Source organism: Pan troglodytes, chromosome 15 (genome assembly GCF_028858775.2).
Source record: "Pan troglodytes isolate AG18354 chromosome 15, NHGRI_mPanTro3-v2.0_pri, whole genome shotgun sequence".
NCBI lineage: Eukaryota > Metazoa > Chordata > Mammalia > Primates > Hominidae > Pan > Pan troglodytes.
The window spans coordinates 53,920,568-53,936,983 of record NC_072413.2 but is presented as its reverse complement, the minus strand read 5'-3'; the positions used below and the strand labels follow the sequence as shown (position 1 = coordinate 53,936,983).

The window sequence follows — 16,416 nt, the reverse complement described above, 5'->3', positions numbered from 1 at the left end:
TCCACTGTAAAATGTAAATAGTAATTCTCAGTGAGGTGTCATGGTGCTCAAATTACATAATAGATCTGAAAGGGCTAGACAAACTGGAAAGCACTATATCATTATAGGGTAATGTTACTACAAAAGATGAAAATCTCATTTTTGTACACTGAGCATGTGTGACATCTAAGATTTCTTTCCATAGCACCTAAATGTACCTATTTCATTATACTTACTATACCACCAATCCAGATCCCGTCTCTGAGCTCCAGAGTGTGAATCCAATTGCTTACCTGACATGCCCACTGGGATATCTTACAATTACCTCAAACTCTACAGGTCCAAAAGCAAATGCATGATCCTTCCTCCTCAAGCCTGGTCTTCTTTCAGCATTCTTTAACTCAGGGAATGGGGTCACCTTTCATCAAACAATGCAAGCCAGAAAATGTGGAATTATTGACATCTCTCTTTCCATCACCATAAGCTGAACTCAACGGCCTAAGGGAAAAAAATAACAGTTTTTGGCTTTGCACATTTAACAAATTAAATAGTCTTTTCCACAAAGCAGTCTCCAATGTTAAAAGCAAACAAACAAAAACCACTTCATATTGAATTTAAGGACTCGGGATTCCTAATGCAACTAATGGTGACACACCATAGCACCCCAGATTTCTTGACATGTGTATACTATTAGGCTCTCCCTGAATCTGTGCTTCTTATATTCAAGTCAAGATTTAGGTGGGGAAAAGAATCTAGAGACTGGCTATAAATATAATTTAATCAATGCCAGCCAAATCTTTGGCTGGATTAAAGTCAGGATCTGAAATGTGTACTTTGGAAATTCATTCATTTCTCTACGTCTGTGGTTCCCTCCCTCTCTTAGTAAAAATGACAACCTTGTTGTATATGAACAAAGTGGGATGGAAGTCTTCAACCATCAATCAGGTTAGAGGGGTGAGGTAGGGGTAGAGGCAGCAGACCCACAAAACTGAGGGAGACAAACATTAGGACCAGAAGGCGGAAGAATTAGTGCTACCATCGACTGCCAATAGGGGATTTAACTATGCCATCCAATGACATGCTGGGAGCAAAGGGTAAGACTGGACAAAGGAGTGGAGTGCTGAGCAGGGAAGGAGGGCCCCTAGACACCCCAAACCAGGCCAACTGGGCCCCCTAGGAGAGTATCTGACAGCAGGGCTGGAAGGCTGGAGGGCAGGTTGATGGCTATTACTATGGTAATAGCCCTAGAGCTGAATCAATCAGGGATCAAAGCTGGAGACAGGCTTCTTTTCTGTTTTCCACCAATCATTTGCAAAAAAAAAAAAAGTGTAAAGCATTGGAACATTTGCAGACAAATTAAATCTTAAATATAAACCCAATACATAACAGATCAAGGCAAGAAATGCTGCTCTAGTTACAAAGATGTGGGGAGATTGGGCTCCACTTTGTCTACTGGAGATGGGAGGGGTCCCTTTCCACTCCTCTTAATCACTGTGGATGGAGTTGGGGGGTGCAGAAGTGGGGGAGTGGAGACATTGAGCCTTTTCTTCAATCCTTACCCCATCCCTGACTGATGAGAGAAAGATCTGTTAGAAACTCTTGCCTCTGGTTATTTGCCTTCAATCCTGGCCAAGAAAAAAAGCAAATAGGAATGCTAAATCTTATAGAAGATCCTGGCAATGTTGGCCACACCTGGAGCCAAACCAAAAATAAAAAAAAAAAAAAATTCCCTGATAGCTAGCAGGCTTTAAAGTAGATAAGGAGGAAAAATATATTGCCCACATTTTCCCTGGCATAAATTTATGGTGTAGAATTGTGCAATGACAGCTGTCATGTGAACAAGGGTGGCCTTGGGCTTTGACTGCACATAATGGTTACCACTGAGGCAGAAAGTTCTGGGCTGTGGATCCGAAGCTGTGCTACAGTGAGCTGGTGTTACAGGGAGTTTCTGTAACAACAGTAAAGAGAACACACTCAGTGCTCATGTCCAACAAGCACACTAAGTGCGGGGCTGAGTATCCGCCACATACTGTAAATAATGGCAATAAAAACACAGCGGAAGGTGCAGGGAAAAGCCACTCATTCTTTATTGGTGGGAATACAAATTGGTCCAACTTTCCTTGAGAAATCTGGCAATATAGTCATCATTTTAAGCATGCATACTTGTCAGCACTGCAATTCCATTTCTCAGAACATATCTTGTAGAAATACTCAACAAGTATACACATATATAGATACATGAGATTTTTTGCAGCATGGTTTTTAATAGCAAAAAGAAAAAGTGGAAGTATTAAAACGACCATTAGTAGAGAGCTTGTCAAATACATTATGAGCAATACTCAGGATGGAATCCAACACAGCTTTTAAAATGGGATATATCCATATATATGGATGTGGAATTAATTATCACTATAGTAAGCAAAAGAGAGTTTCAGGCAGTATGTATTGTATAATTCCACTTGTGTATAAAAAGCTCAAGACTATATGCATTTATATAATCCATATTGATGGCTGGAGTCATGGTTAGGCAATGCCATGGAAAAAGATAGATAAACACCCAATAATTTTAACACTGTTTTCCCCCTTGGGAACAAGAGTGCAGGAATAACTCAAGGAATCTTCATTTTAACTTTATACTGTTCAGTGTTATTTGAAGTTTTTCAACAAGAAAACAATAAGACAGGTATGGAAAACACAAGGAAATGACAGTGTTCAAGATTTGCGGCCAGGTTGGACTGACTCCACCATCCATATTCTCTGCTCTGTGCCACAAGCAAAAACATACCACCATCTATAATATGAATTGCCTACCACTCTATCTAGGGTTCTTTTCAGCAGGTTCCACTCCTGCTGCCACAGTCTGCAGCCAAAACTTTGTTCATTGCTTTATCCCTCTCAGAACGGTGACTTGTCATTTAAGAGTCCCTGAGATAGAGAACGGGACAAGCTATTTGAGGCCCTGGCCACTCATGACCAGGAATTCGTCTTCGTTTTATTAATCAAAAACAAATCCCCTATTAGCAAGCTCAGCATAAGCACATGTGAAGCAAACATCAGAGCAGAGTAGGTGTTCAGAAGAAACCTCTTGATCAGACAAGCTCCAAGGCCTGGTTGACTATGCTACCCTTCCTAGCATTTAAATCCCTTGTCTCATGGCTGTAGTTAGGTTAAGGAGGGGGTCTGGCTTCTTTTCAGGAGGATGTGGACACCCTCCAAGGGTGACACTGGGTCTGGTTCAGGTTAGAAGCCTAGAAACCATCTCAGCTTCTCCTGAGCACCTGGGGCATGGATTTCTGAGACTCTTGCCCTCCAACTGTTTCCTGCCAAACTTCCCTTTCAAAGGGAGCACAGCCATGGCAGAAAAGGCCCCTGGGTTTCCTGATCTGCTTTTTCACCCTCTCAAAGCAGACTCTTTTACTAGTGCTGGTCAGGTGTCCACACATGAGCCCCACTGCTCCAGGCCAGAACATCCTCTTGTGCCTGTCGCTGGTCAATACAAGGAGACTTTCCTACCTTAGAGTGCTGCTTTACTCTTTCTGTTTGAAAAATATCTGTTCTTGACCTCCCTCTTTTCACACTTCACACTTCTGATCACCAATGTTTTCCTCAGATACCATCAGTGACAACTTTTATTTATCTGATTCTTAACTGTACCCGCTATTGTGGGACTTGTACCCTCCTATTTCTCCATCCCTAATTATCTCCATCACTTTTCTTCCGGGAGAGCCTGATCTTGCTCACAATCCACAAGGCAGTGGTAGCATGCCACCTGCATCCACCTGCATTCAGCGATGCAGGAGGCAGAATCACCTCAGGGCACTCAGCATGTGGGGACAGGCTGGGCTGGGGCCCTCAGAACACTGGCCTCCTGTTCAGTAGAAACCTGCCCAACACCTCCCCTCACCATCCTACTCTCATAAAACCCATAACCATTTACTTAAAATCTTTGTCTTCTAACCTTCAGTAAGATTCTGTGGGAAGTCCCGAGATAACATGTCTAAAATTTGGAGTGTATATTTTCTCTTAGAATTTAGGGCCCCTTTTGGAATTTGGAGTTTATGTCTACCTCTTCAAACAAATGTTTGCAATACTAGCTGTTGTAGTCAGCTCGGGCTACTATAACAAAATACCACAGACTGAGTGGCTTAAACAACAGACATTTGTTTCTTGTGATTCTGGAGGCTGGGAAGTTCAAGATCAAGACCAACAGTTTTGGCTTCTGGTGAAGGCCTTCTTCTGGCTTGCAGGGACCACCTTCTTGCTGTGTCCTCACATGGAGGAGAGAGTGAGCTCCAGTCTCTTCCTCTTCTTATAAGAACACCAATCCCATCATGGGGCCTCACCATCACAACCTCATTTAAACCTAATCACCTCTCAAAGGCCTCACCTCCAAACACTATCACATTGGGGGTTAAGACTTCAATGTAAGAATGTTGGTGGCAAACAAACATTCAGTACTTAATTCCAGCCTCAGCAATTGTCCATTGAAAAACCTTCATCTCTCTTATGTGAAGAAAATCAAATAGATGGCCCCATGTTTGGGTCCTTGCAGTCCACAAGATAGACAACTCTTTGCAGATGGTTACTCTAACTCAGAAAATCTAGGAAAGTGAAATTTGAAAGTATGTCTCCAAAACAGCCCTGATTGACATGGTAATTGTGCTTACCTGCCCTCCTCCCCTGACACAGACAGACAGACACACTTCATCTGTCCCAGGTTCTGGGAGGTGAGTATGGTACAGTGGATAAGGGCCACACTTTGGAGGCAGTGGTGGACCAAGCCTGAGAAAAGGGTTTTTGCAAGATTTCTGGGGATAACCCTCTTCTGTGGTCTGGTCCATTGATATTTCTCATTTCCCTGCATAACTGTCCATTATACCCAATCCCATCCCAAATTCCTTCTCTTACCTAAATGCTCAAACTTCTAAAATGGTTCTATTTGAGGGTATCCACTGGTTGCAGAAGAAAATTAAATAGAGTAAATAAAAGTAATTAAAGGCTAGTACTGCAACCTACTGCCTTCTCCCCACTCTGGTGCCCTCTTACCTAGTTCTTTCTTGGTTTCCAAAGCACTTGTCTTCTGATATACGGTAAAATGCCTTGATTCATTATGTTTATTTCTTATCATTTATCCATCCTATAGACTGTAAACTTCAAAAGGGCAAGAATCTTGGTCTGTTTTCTTTACTGATGTACCCCATGTGCCTGCCTGTAAGAGGTCTGACATGTAGCAGGGGCTCAAAAATTATTTGTCAAATGAATGGAAGTTGCAACTGGGACAGAATTCAAGGTTCTCTTCCCTAATCCCTGAATCCTCAGATTTTCAAAGCTTTTCTTGCTGATGGGTCAGGCCCACTTGTGCCAGCTTGTTGGCACTTGTCTTGGACACTGGCCACATTTTCTCCAGCCAACCGTCGTGACACTGATTCATTGTTTGTATACAGCTCCTCTTAGGCACGAAGACAGTCTTCTGCCCACGGGCTTACGGCCGAGCTTAGGAAACCCAGCTCAGATGTGAAACCCTAGGCTTGGCAGCTCGCAGCTGGCAGCTGGCAGCCAGACATGGTAAGCAGTCCCTAGCTCTTTCAGCCATTCCCAAGCACTCCTGGGTATGCCATGAAACTACTCTGAACTTTTCTGCACACATGCTTTTTCACTGAACATGACTTGGAAGGGAATGAGCGAGCCGTGGTATATTACTCACCATCAGCTGCTTTGCATGACAGTAAACATTCAGCCATGCCCATGTGTTCAGCACAGGCCTGCCTGGGGAAGTAGGCACAAAGGCTGGGCCAGTCGCCAGCAGGTCTAGAAGTGGGCCCCAGATATGTGCTCTCTGCCAGACAGAAGGGAAGAGGGCTGGAGATTATCACTGGGAATGAAAAACTGAAAATCAGATGGGTGAGGGGACGTATCCAATGTTGCATGTCAAGATGGTGGCAAACCAGGATACAGCTCCTTTCCCTTCACTGTCTTGTCTCTTGGCTGTTCAGCATCTTCTCTTACCCTTTTCCCGAGTGGCAGGGCCTGCCTGCATAAGTATGGCTCAGTCACAAAAGGCCTCTGAGAGCTTTCTTGCCTAATCTTCACACAGCTCCACTGGTTCTTCACTTAAGACAACTGACTTCCATAACAGTTTCTCCTCTCCCCCAGGCCACCATTCTCACTCACTCAGCTTTTGCACATCTCTATGCTCCTGAGCATCTAACAAAGTTCTTTGCATTAAGTACTCAATAGGCAGTCATTAAATAATAAAAACCAATCAATAAGCAAGTGAATATGCTTCATCCTCTTAGTGCTATAGACTTGGGACAAAGTGTCTTTCCATGATTATCACAGTTTAAACACCAACCTAGCCAGATAGTCATACAGCTGACCAGTCCTCACTTCTTAGGACAAATCTCCACTGTGGATATTTTAGGCAATTTGGTGCTATTATGCAAAAGTAGGGAGCAGAGAGCACAGAGCAGGCCTGCTGTTGAGCACTGGGCTCCCTGAAATTGACATTCCAAATCAGACCTCCCAGGTCAGCCAAGGTGGGAACATTACTAAAGGAGCAGGTGCAAGATGGAAGAGAGGATATGTTTCCGTCCTGATGTGATTCAACATCAAAGCTGGGCAGTGCTAGGAGATTGCCCACTAGCTGTGCTAATGGGTCAGCAAGGACACAGATAAGTGAAAGCATTTGACTTATGACAGTAGGTTTTTGGGTTAATTTCTGGAGACAATGTGACAGAATGGAAATATCTCAGGCTTTGCAGTCAAATCAACAAGTATTCCTATCTCTGCTCTACCATGTTCTAGCTGTGCGACTTACAACAAGTTACTTGACCTTGTTTACTCATTTGTAAAAAGAAGGAACGTAAATCGCTTGCAGGAATAATGTGGACAGGAAAGGAAAAAAATGTGTGTGTGTGTGTGTACGTGTGTTTTTAATCTTCTCACAGTACGCAAAACACTGCAAGTACTACATTGCTAGTATAAAACTAAATTCTTTTATGTATTCACTTGATAATAGTGTTTAGACAGTTGTTATATGCTAAGCAGAGGAAATTCTGTTTAAGTTTTATCTTAAAATGTTCTAAAATGAGAAACATTCACTTTGAAAAAGTTTCTGGAAGTAGCAGAGGCGTTTTATACAAGTTGCAGGTAAGGTATTATGATATTGTGAAATACACATTTAGTGTTCCTCCGGTTTCCTGGCACATGGCTCCTAAAACCCTTGGAATCTCTGGAGTGATAGGTGTATTTTGCATGATAATGAAATCACTGCTGGCTGGGGGCCCCTAGCTAACTGGGGACTGGTCACTGGAAAGACCAAGGCAGGATTAGAAGGCTGGGACTTTTGGCCGCACCCTCCAACCTCTGGGGAGGGAAGAAGGGTTGATGGTTGAGTTGATTACCAATGGCCAATGATGTAATCAGTCATACCTACATAAAAAAGTTCCATAAGAAAATTAAAGAACTTGGCTGGGCGCAGTGGCTCACGCCTGTAATCCCAGCACTTTGGGAGGCCGAGGCGGGCAGATCACGAGGTCAGGAGATCGAGACCATCCTGGCTAACACGGTGAAACCCTATCTCTACTAAAAATACAAAAAAAAAAAAAATTAGCCAGGCATGGTGGCACGTGCCTGTAAATCCAGCTACTCAGGAGGCTGAGGCAGGAGAATGGCATGAACCTGAGAGGCAGAGCTTGCAATGAGCTGAGATCGCACCACTGCACTCCATCCAGGCTGGGTGACAGAGTGAGACTCCATCTCAAAAAAAAAAAAAAAAGAAAGAAAATTAAAGGACTGGGTCCAGAAAGCCTCCAGATAGCAGAACGAATGGAGATGGCTAGAGGATGGCTCATCTTGAGAGCACAGAAGTGCCATGCCCCTTCCCACATGCCTCACCTAGGCGTCTCTTCCATCTGGCTGTTCATCTGTCGCCTTTGTAATATCCTTTACAATAAATGCGTAAATGTAAGTAAAGTGCTTCCCTGAGTTCTGTGAGCCACTCTGGCAAGTTAATCCAACCTGAGAAAGGGATGAAGGGAACCCTGGGTAGTCTGTCAGAAGGATAAATCACAACCTGGGACTTTATATTGGCATCTGAAATGGGAGCAGTCATGTGGGATTCAGCCCTTAACCTGTGGGATCTGACTTGATCTCCAGGTAGATAGTTTCAAAATTGAATTGATTTATAAGATAGCCAGCTGGTATCTGCTGGAGAATTGCTTAGTGCATAGGAAAAGAAGAAGAAGAAGAAAAACCCTACACATCTGGTGGTAGAGGTGTTGTGTCAGGTGACTAATGTGTGCGAAGAGGAAAAACACTTTTTTCCCCCATCTTTATTAGCTATAATCATTGATAAGAAGTCACCAAAAGAAGTCAGCATGCAAAAATCTCTCAGCTTGATCACTATTAATGAGCAAGAGTTCACTCTAACTGACTAAAGTAACTGGGGAACCACTGCCTTCTGAGTCAAGAGGACATGATCTTGAAAAATTTATCTTCTTAACAAAGGGATACTTGTATAATTTCTCTTTCATTTTGCACATGTTGCAAGAAAGGAAAGTTGTAAAAATGTTAGAGATAGTGCCCATATCTTTAGGTCAGGTGCACCAACCTTTTTAAAATTAATGTGCATCATGCTTAGAAATCCATTTTCATGACTTTTTTTTACTGATAATGGTGAGTCAAGAGGTTCTTCACTTGGTGTGAGTATTGAATGTAGTTCAAATATTAATTAAGCCCATGGTGAGTCTTTATTTCAAATTACCTTATTTTTTGTCTATCATTCTTTATGATGCCCCAATGTAGCTGAATTAAAATCAAATGGTTCAGAAGTACATAATTAATTACATTCTTCTTAAATTACCATTCCTAATTAATCCAAATCTGTTAACATGATATCTGGTGGTAATCAGTTATAAATGGTGGCAGTCAAGTGAAGTCCCCACTGGTTCTTTTGTATTAGCTAAAGAAGTTTAAGAAAATTCTGGCTAATGAATCATGGCCTGTGAGCCACGTATTGGACTCCCAGATTACTGAGGATCTGGACAGCTCAAAGGGAAACTAAGACCATCCTGTAAACACCTCTGATAGGTTAGGCCTGGGTTGACAAGTAATGGGCACTGGTGTCGCCTGCTTGATTCTTTACCCCAGCATGCATGACCAGTTGATCATCAACTCTCTACTGCTGAGCCTAAACTCAACTTCATAACATTTTTTTTTTTGAGACAGAGTCTCGTTCTGTCACCCACTGCACCCCAGAGTGCAGTGGCACAATTTCGGCTCACTGCAATCTCCGCCTCCTGGGTTCACACGATTCTCCTGCCTCAGCCTACAGGTGAACACCACCATGCCTGCCTAATTTTTTGTGTATTTTTAGTAGAGATGGGGTTTCACTATGTTGGCCAGACTGGTCTCAAACTCCTGACCTAGTGATCCGCCCACCTTAGCCTCCCAAAGTGCTGGGATTACAGGCATGAGCTACCTCGCCTGGCCCATAACATTTTTCAAAATGGCCATCACCAATTGTATCAACTAATTAATATCCAATTAGTTATCTATTGACACCATAGACTTGGTGGCTTAAAACAATACACATGTACTGTCTCACAGTGTGTTAGTCCCTTTACATACTGCTGTAAAGAACTGCCTGAGACTGGATAATTTATAAAGGTTTAATTGACACAGTTCCACATGGCTTGGGAGGCCTCAGGAAGCTTATAATCATGGCGGAAGGCAAAGGGGAAGCAAGGTACCTTCTTCACAGAGTGGCAGGAAGGAGAATGAACACAGGAGGAACTACTGGACACCTATAAAGCCATCAGATCTCATGAGAACTCACTCACTATCATGAGAACAGCATGGGGAAACCACCCTCATAATTCAATTACCTCCACCTGGTCTCACCCTTGACATGTGGGGATTATGGGGATTACAAGTAGAGATTTTGGGTGGGGACACAGCCAAACCATATCACACAATTTCTGTGGGTCAGCAGTCTGTGCTCTAAGATCTCTCACAAAGCTGCAATCCAGACATCTTATAGGGCTGAGGTCTCATTTGAGGCCCAACTGGGGAAGGACTCACTTCCCAGCTGAGGTGGTTGTTGGCAGAATCCATTTCCTCACAGGCTGCCACACTGAGGGTCTCGGTTTCTAGCTGGTTGTGGGCTGGAAGCTCCCTTCAGCTCCTCAAGTGGCTCTCCCCATACGCAGCTTACAAAAGGCAGCTTATTTTTTCAAAGCCAGCAAGGAAAACAGTATTCTAGCAAGACAGACATTACAATGTTGTGTAATCAGGGGCATCCCATTACCTTTGCTGTACTCTGTTGGTTAGAAGCAAGTCACATATCCTGCCCACACTCAAAGGAAGGAGATTACACAAGGGTGTGAATCCCAGGAAGTGGGGATGATGAACGTTACCTTAGACTTGGTTAGCCACACCAGTAATTCAGAGTTACCAGGGAAAATGACACATTTTTGCCTTTCTTGGCTTAGATAGGCAGAGTGCCTGTGATAGAAAGCTTTCAACAGCTGAATGAGACAGCTTAAAAGCATTTGAAGGCCATGTTAAGTCAGTCATGGAAGAATATGATGCTAAGGATTTTTGTTTTGTTACAAAGAATCATTCTAATCAAATTCTAGGATGTACACTAAAAAATGTTAGGAAAGACTCCCATATTCAGAAATATGGCCAACAAGTTGTCTAGTATGGAACATCTAAAAGTATAGGATGAAAATACAAGAAAACACCTTGTAAGGGCATGGTTAAGTCTGTTAAAAAAAAAAAAAAAAGTAAGAGAAATCCTCAGAAATCTAAATCAATGAGAACACACAAATCTAAGAGGCAAGAGAGCACTGAAGCACTTGTCTGGGGCAACTGTTAATCTCCAATGTCCTGAAACTTAGGTTTAAAGGACTGAAGATGTGGTGGGGTGGGGCATGGCAGGAGAAAAGCCTGGGTCTCCAGCATTATGTGAGGTTGGAATGAAGCCCACTGCCCTCCACCCAAAAAAAAAAGCCAGAACATCCAAAAGGACAGACCCTCAGAGGTAAACTAGGGGAAAAAACTTCATCTTTCATTGGAAAATGATATAAATTGTTTTTGCCTTGACTATTAGTAGAGAAGAAAATAAAGACAAAAAATCTCCTCTAAGAATCCCTAGCAACCATAAGTATCTGTCATGAAGATTTTGGGATAAGGATTTGCACTAGCACTTCCAAAAAAATCTCACATTGAAAATTTAGATTAAAATTTTCTTGGAGTATAGCTTCCTAAGGTCTTTGGTAGAAACAGATCAAATCCTCTTAGAAGAGATGCATTTTAAATCCAGGCTTCAATTAATTCCCACAGAATTAATGAATTTACAACAACCACAATCACAGCAACAAAATCACAAAACACATAAGGAAACGAGCCATTGTGAGCTATCGTCTGAAGAAACAAACTGAAAAACAAATCTAATCACTAAAAAAGTAGACATGCAAAGGCGAAAGATACAGAAATTATAAGATATGAAATATGAAACAAATATATTTAAAATGTTTAACAATGAAAAAGAAGAATTAAAGATACTAAGGAACAAAAGATTATTATATTTGATTGGGCAAAATTTTTGAAAATACAACTGCTAGAAACACAAAGACCATAACCGATATTAGAAACTTGGTGAGTAATTTAAATAGTAGATTGGACATAGCTAAAGTGAGAATTCAGGAATTGAAAAATAGATCTGAAAAAAATTACACAGGAATTAGCCCAGTGAAACAAAAAAATGAAAAACCTGGAAGAGAGATTAAGAGAAATGAAGGACACAGAAGGTTTAACCAGAGTTCCAGGAGATAACAGAGAGAATGGGGAAGAGGCAATATTCAAAGAGATTAAATGGGCATTGTGTCTGGGGTTCATCGTCTTGCACCAAGAAGATTAAGGACACTGACACACTCGAGGAGTGAGTTTAGGAGCAAAGGTGTAATAGGCAAAAGGAAGAGAAAGGAGAGCAGCTCTCTCCCTCTCACAAGAGACGGGCATCCAAAAGGGAAAAGGCAGCCTGCAGCAGACCACAGCAGATTTTACAGGCAGGCTCGAGGAGGCAGTGTCTGATTTATTTACGGCCCACAGATTGGTTTTGACCAGGTCTGATGTTTACATAGTGCGGGGAAGGCTGGTTGCCCCATCTTAATCTTATTATGCAAATGGGCTTTCCACTTGGCCAATGCCATCTTGTCTGCACCTTACTGTACACATGGCTGGCAAAGAGAAGGGAAGATGGAGCTGCCCTTTTGATCATGCCTAGTCCCAGGTAGCCTATTCCTATTGGCACAGCTGCCGTCATTCACCCGTGCAAGCTTCCAGCTTGCTTGTCTATGTCTGCAGCTTGATTTTACAGGTTGCTCTTTGTAAGAAAAGAAAATGATCTGGGGCTTCTTTTCATTAAAAGGAGAACTTTTTTTTACTTTCTTATAATAATTTTTTTCTTCATTTCTTCTTAAAAAAAGGGGGGGATACGTATGCAGAATGTACAGGTTTGTTACATAGGTATACGTGTGCCATGGTGGTTTGCCGCACCTATTCACCTGTCCTCTAAATTCCCTCCCCTCACTCCCCACCCCCAACAGGCCCTGGTGTGTGTTGTTCCCCTCTCTATGTCCATGTGTTCTCAATGTTCAACTCCCACTCATGAGTGAGGACATGCAGTGTTTGGTTTTCTGTTCCTGTGTTAGTTTGCTAAGGATAATTAATGGCTTCCAGTTTCATTAAAAGGAAAACTTTATCGAGGACTTCTTTACCCTCACTATCTGCCTAAATACTTTCTTTTTAACTCCTATGTCAAGATGACAGATGAGAATTTTCCAGAACTGATAAAAGATACAAATCTTCATATTCAAGAAGCCCAAGAAGTGAATCCCAAGCAGGGTAAATTAAAAGAGGACAAATTAAAAAAACCTAGAATTATTGTTAAATTTTAGAACACCAAAGTCAAACAGAAGATCTTATGCTGTGAAATATTTTAATCTGCTAAAGAGAAAAGGAAAATTACTTATAAAAGAACATTAGACTGACTTAACACCTGACTTCTCGGCAGAACCAATAATAACAGAAGAGGACAGAATAACATATTGAAAGGGTTGAGAACAAATAACTGTCAGATTTCTATTATTTAAAACAATAATAATGTCTAACTTTGGGAACTTACGGAAAAGAACAAACATACTGGGAAATAGTACATGTCTCAGAGTGTGATAGGAGTTAAATTTCTCACATTTTTCTGGGGGAAGAGAAAAATATTGATTAACTTTAGATTTCACTGAATTAATATGAATATTAACATTTGTGGCTGGATGTGGTAGCTCACAACTGTAATCCCAGCACTTTGGGAGGCTGAGGCAGGTGGATTGCTTGAGCCCAGGAGTTCAAGACCAGCCTAGGCAACATGGCGAGAACCCACCTCTACAAAAAATATGAGAGTTAGCCAGGCATGGTGGTGCGTGCCTGTAGTCCCAGCTACTGGGAGGCTGAGGTGGGAGGATGGCTTGAGCCTGGGAGGCAGAGAGTGCAGTGAGCTGAGATTGCGTCATTGCATTCCGGCCTGGGCAACAGAGCGAGACTCTGCTTCACATAATAATAATAAGTCTAGGGTGAACATTGAAAAACATAGAAATAGAGACTATAACTAAGATGAAAAAGTTTTAATATGGATGATAGCCTTAAATAATCTAAAATACAGTAGTTCCCCCCCTTATTCATGATTTCTCTTTCCATAGTTTCAGTTGTCCATGGGCAACCATGGTTCACCATTGTTCATAGATATTAAATAACAAATTCCAGAAATAAACAACTCATAAGTTTTAAATTGTGTACTCTTCTGAGTAGCATGATGAAATCTTGAGCTGTCCTGCTCCATCTCACCAAGGATGTGAATCATCCCTTGGTCCAGTGTATCCATGCTGTATACACTACCTGTCCCTTATTCACTTAGTAGCCATCTTGGTTATCAAATCAAAAAAACATAGTATATATGGGGTTTGGTACTATCCGTGGTTTCAGGCATCCACTGGAGATGTTGGAACATATTCCCCATGGATAAGGGGGGACTACTGTAAGGCAATAAGGGGAGAAAAGAAAAAAATGCATAAAATAAGATGGTAGAAATGAATTCAAATACATCAGTAAATCAATCAACCTAAATGGACCAACTTCCCTAAGTTTAAATTAAAAAGATGGTCAGACGGGGGGGCGGGGGGTGGGGGGCATAAAATTGAGCTACGTAAAAACACACAAAATTAAAACAAAATAAAGTTTAAAACTTAAAAATTTTATACTTAAGCAAGTAGTAACAACATGTAGTATAGCTATTTTATAGCAGGCAAAAATAGACTTTAAGGCAAAAATCATTATTAGAGACAGAGAGTCAATATATATAAATAAATGTTTAATTTATCAGGAAAAGATAACAGTTCTAAACTTGTGTATTCCTAATCAGATAACCTCAAAATATATAAATCGAAAATTCATAGAACTATAAAGAGAAATATGCAATTTACTATCATAGTGAAAAATGTTATCAGCTCTTTCTCAACGATGTATAGACCAAAACCTTGAAGATTTAAACTAAATCATTAAAACCTTGATCTAATGGACAAAACAGAACATGGTAAGCAATAATTACATTTTGTCCACACATTTTTTTTTTCTAGCAGGTATGAAACCCTGTGGTAGAAACAGGCAGTTGACTCTTAATCCCTCTTCTGAGTTTTCACCTGGGTACGAACTACATTTCCCAGCCTCCTTTGAAGCTAAGTGTGGCCACCCAACTACATTTTCACCAATTGGATACATGTGAAGTGATCTCTGCATGGAAGGGAAGGGGCACGCTCTTCCCCTTCCCTTTTCTCCTTCCTCCTGGCTGGAATACAGTCGGGATGGTACATGTGTGCAAAGAGATAAAAACAAGAATGTTCATAGCAGGACAATTTGTGATACAGCAAAACTGGTAACACCCCAAATGTCCATCAACAGGGGAAGGAATAAATAGATTTGGAAAATCTATACAATGGAAAACTATTCCATTGTAAAAATGAATGAACAACAGCTATACTTGTCAACATAGTGTAGAATAAAGCAAACAGGCCAAAGCAATAGATAAATATGATTCTAGCTATATAAAAGAAAACCTAAATACTATATTTTAAAGGATGCATACAAGTGTGATAAGAAAAAACTATAAAGAAAAGCAAGGAATGATAAATTCAACATTTGACAGAGTGGATACATCTTCATGGGAGACAGGAGAGATTCAATTGGGGAGGGATGCATAGAGGGCTTCAGATGCACTGGCAATGTTGTATTCTCGGTGATTACACTGGTTGTCAGTCTTTATTATCAGCTCTTAAATTGCATATATATTATATATTCTCTATTGTATATATAACATATTTCATAATAAAAAGGGTACTTCAAAAAATGGTTAGAAAGAAAACTACCAGATTTTTCGTAGACATTTATATCTTTAAAAGCCTATAACCATTATGGCTTATCTATTGTTTAATGTTTAACAGATTGAGTAAGTGCTTGTTACATAAAATTAAACTGGAAAAAAATATTGTTAGGGAGTGGTTCTTTGATAAGCCTTGTCATTTGGAGCAGGCAAAGGAGAGCAGGGGAGAATTAGTGGCAGCATACTCTAATTGCAGGATAAATACCATGAGTAATTAATTGCTTGAGTGCAACTTTTGCAACCAGTTGTTCTATAGTTATAACAAAGATCACCTTCTTCCATTAATCTTTACCTAGAAAGAGTAAAAAGTCACAAAAGCTAACGATTTATGCTCAACCTTGTCTCTGCCCATCCTCACCTGCTCAGGAGATGTTAATTAAACTGCCTATATTAGCTCCCCTGAGCTGCTTCCATGTTACACTTTTTTATCCCCTTCCTGAATCTGGTTCCTTTAAAAGGCTTTCAGTTTTTTCACGTAGGGGATCACCCCTCACAAGGCATTCTGAGGCATAGCCTTTATTTTAAAGGTCAAATTTCATTTCTTTAAAAGCTCTACACTTTTATTTTTCTATTCCCAACAATACAGTATCACCATAAGGAACCAGAGGTTTCTTCATCTAAGGATCCAGAAGTAATGATCTACAAAACTTCATGTGTAAATCACCAATTCCTAGCATAGCAAAACCTGTGCTCAAAATCATTTCTGCTGGCCTTGCTCCGTGTTCCATCTTCTGAGACGCTGGCATACTCTGGGTGGCAATGCAAACCTCTCCAGGCAGCCAAGCTGGGGCTTCACTGCCACCTGCTCCCATCTCCCTCCCGTCTGAGCCCCTCCTTTCCTCTCAAAGGTGACCCATATTCCAGGGGCAGCGGGCTGGCAGCCCCTCTTGATGAGCTTCGATGACTTCCACACAGGACTCTTCACTCCAATGCTGTCACTGAGA

The 16,416-nt window shown here is 41.3% G+C and overlaps 1 long non-coding RNA gene across 1 annotated transcript in view; it reads right to left on the bottom strand.

The window, feature by feature from the left end:
* Nucleotides 1–389: 389 nt before the first annotated feature.
* Nucleotides 390–16,416, bottom strand: part of LOC107968172 (uncharacterized) — a 115,571-nt gene continuing 99,544 nt past the window's right edge. The window contains exon 3 of the long non-coding RNA XR_001709172.4: nucleotides 390–477. This is a non-coding gene — a long non-coding RNA (uncharacterized LOC107968172). The remainder of the gene's footprint in view (nucleotides 478–16,416) is intronic.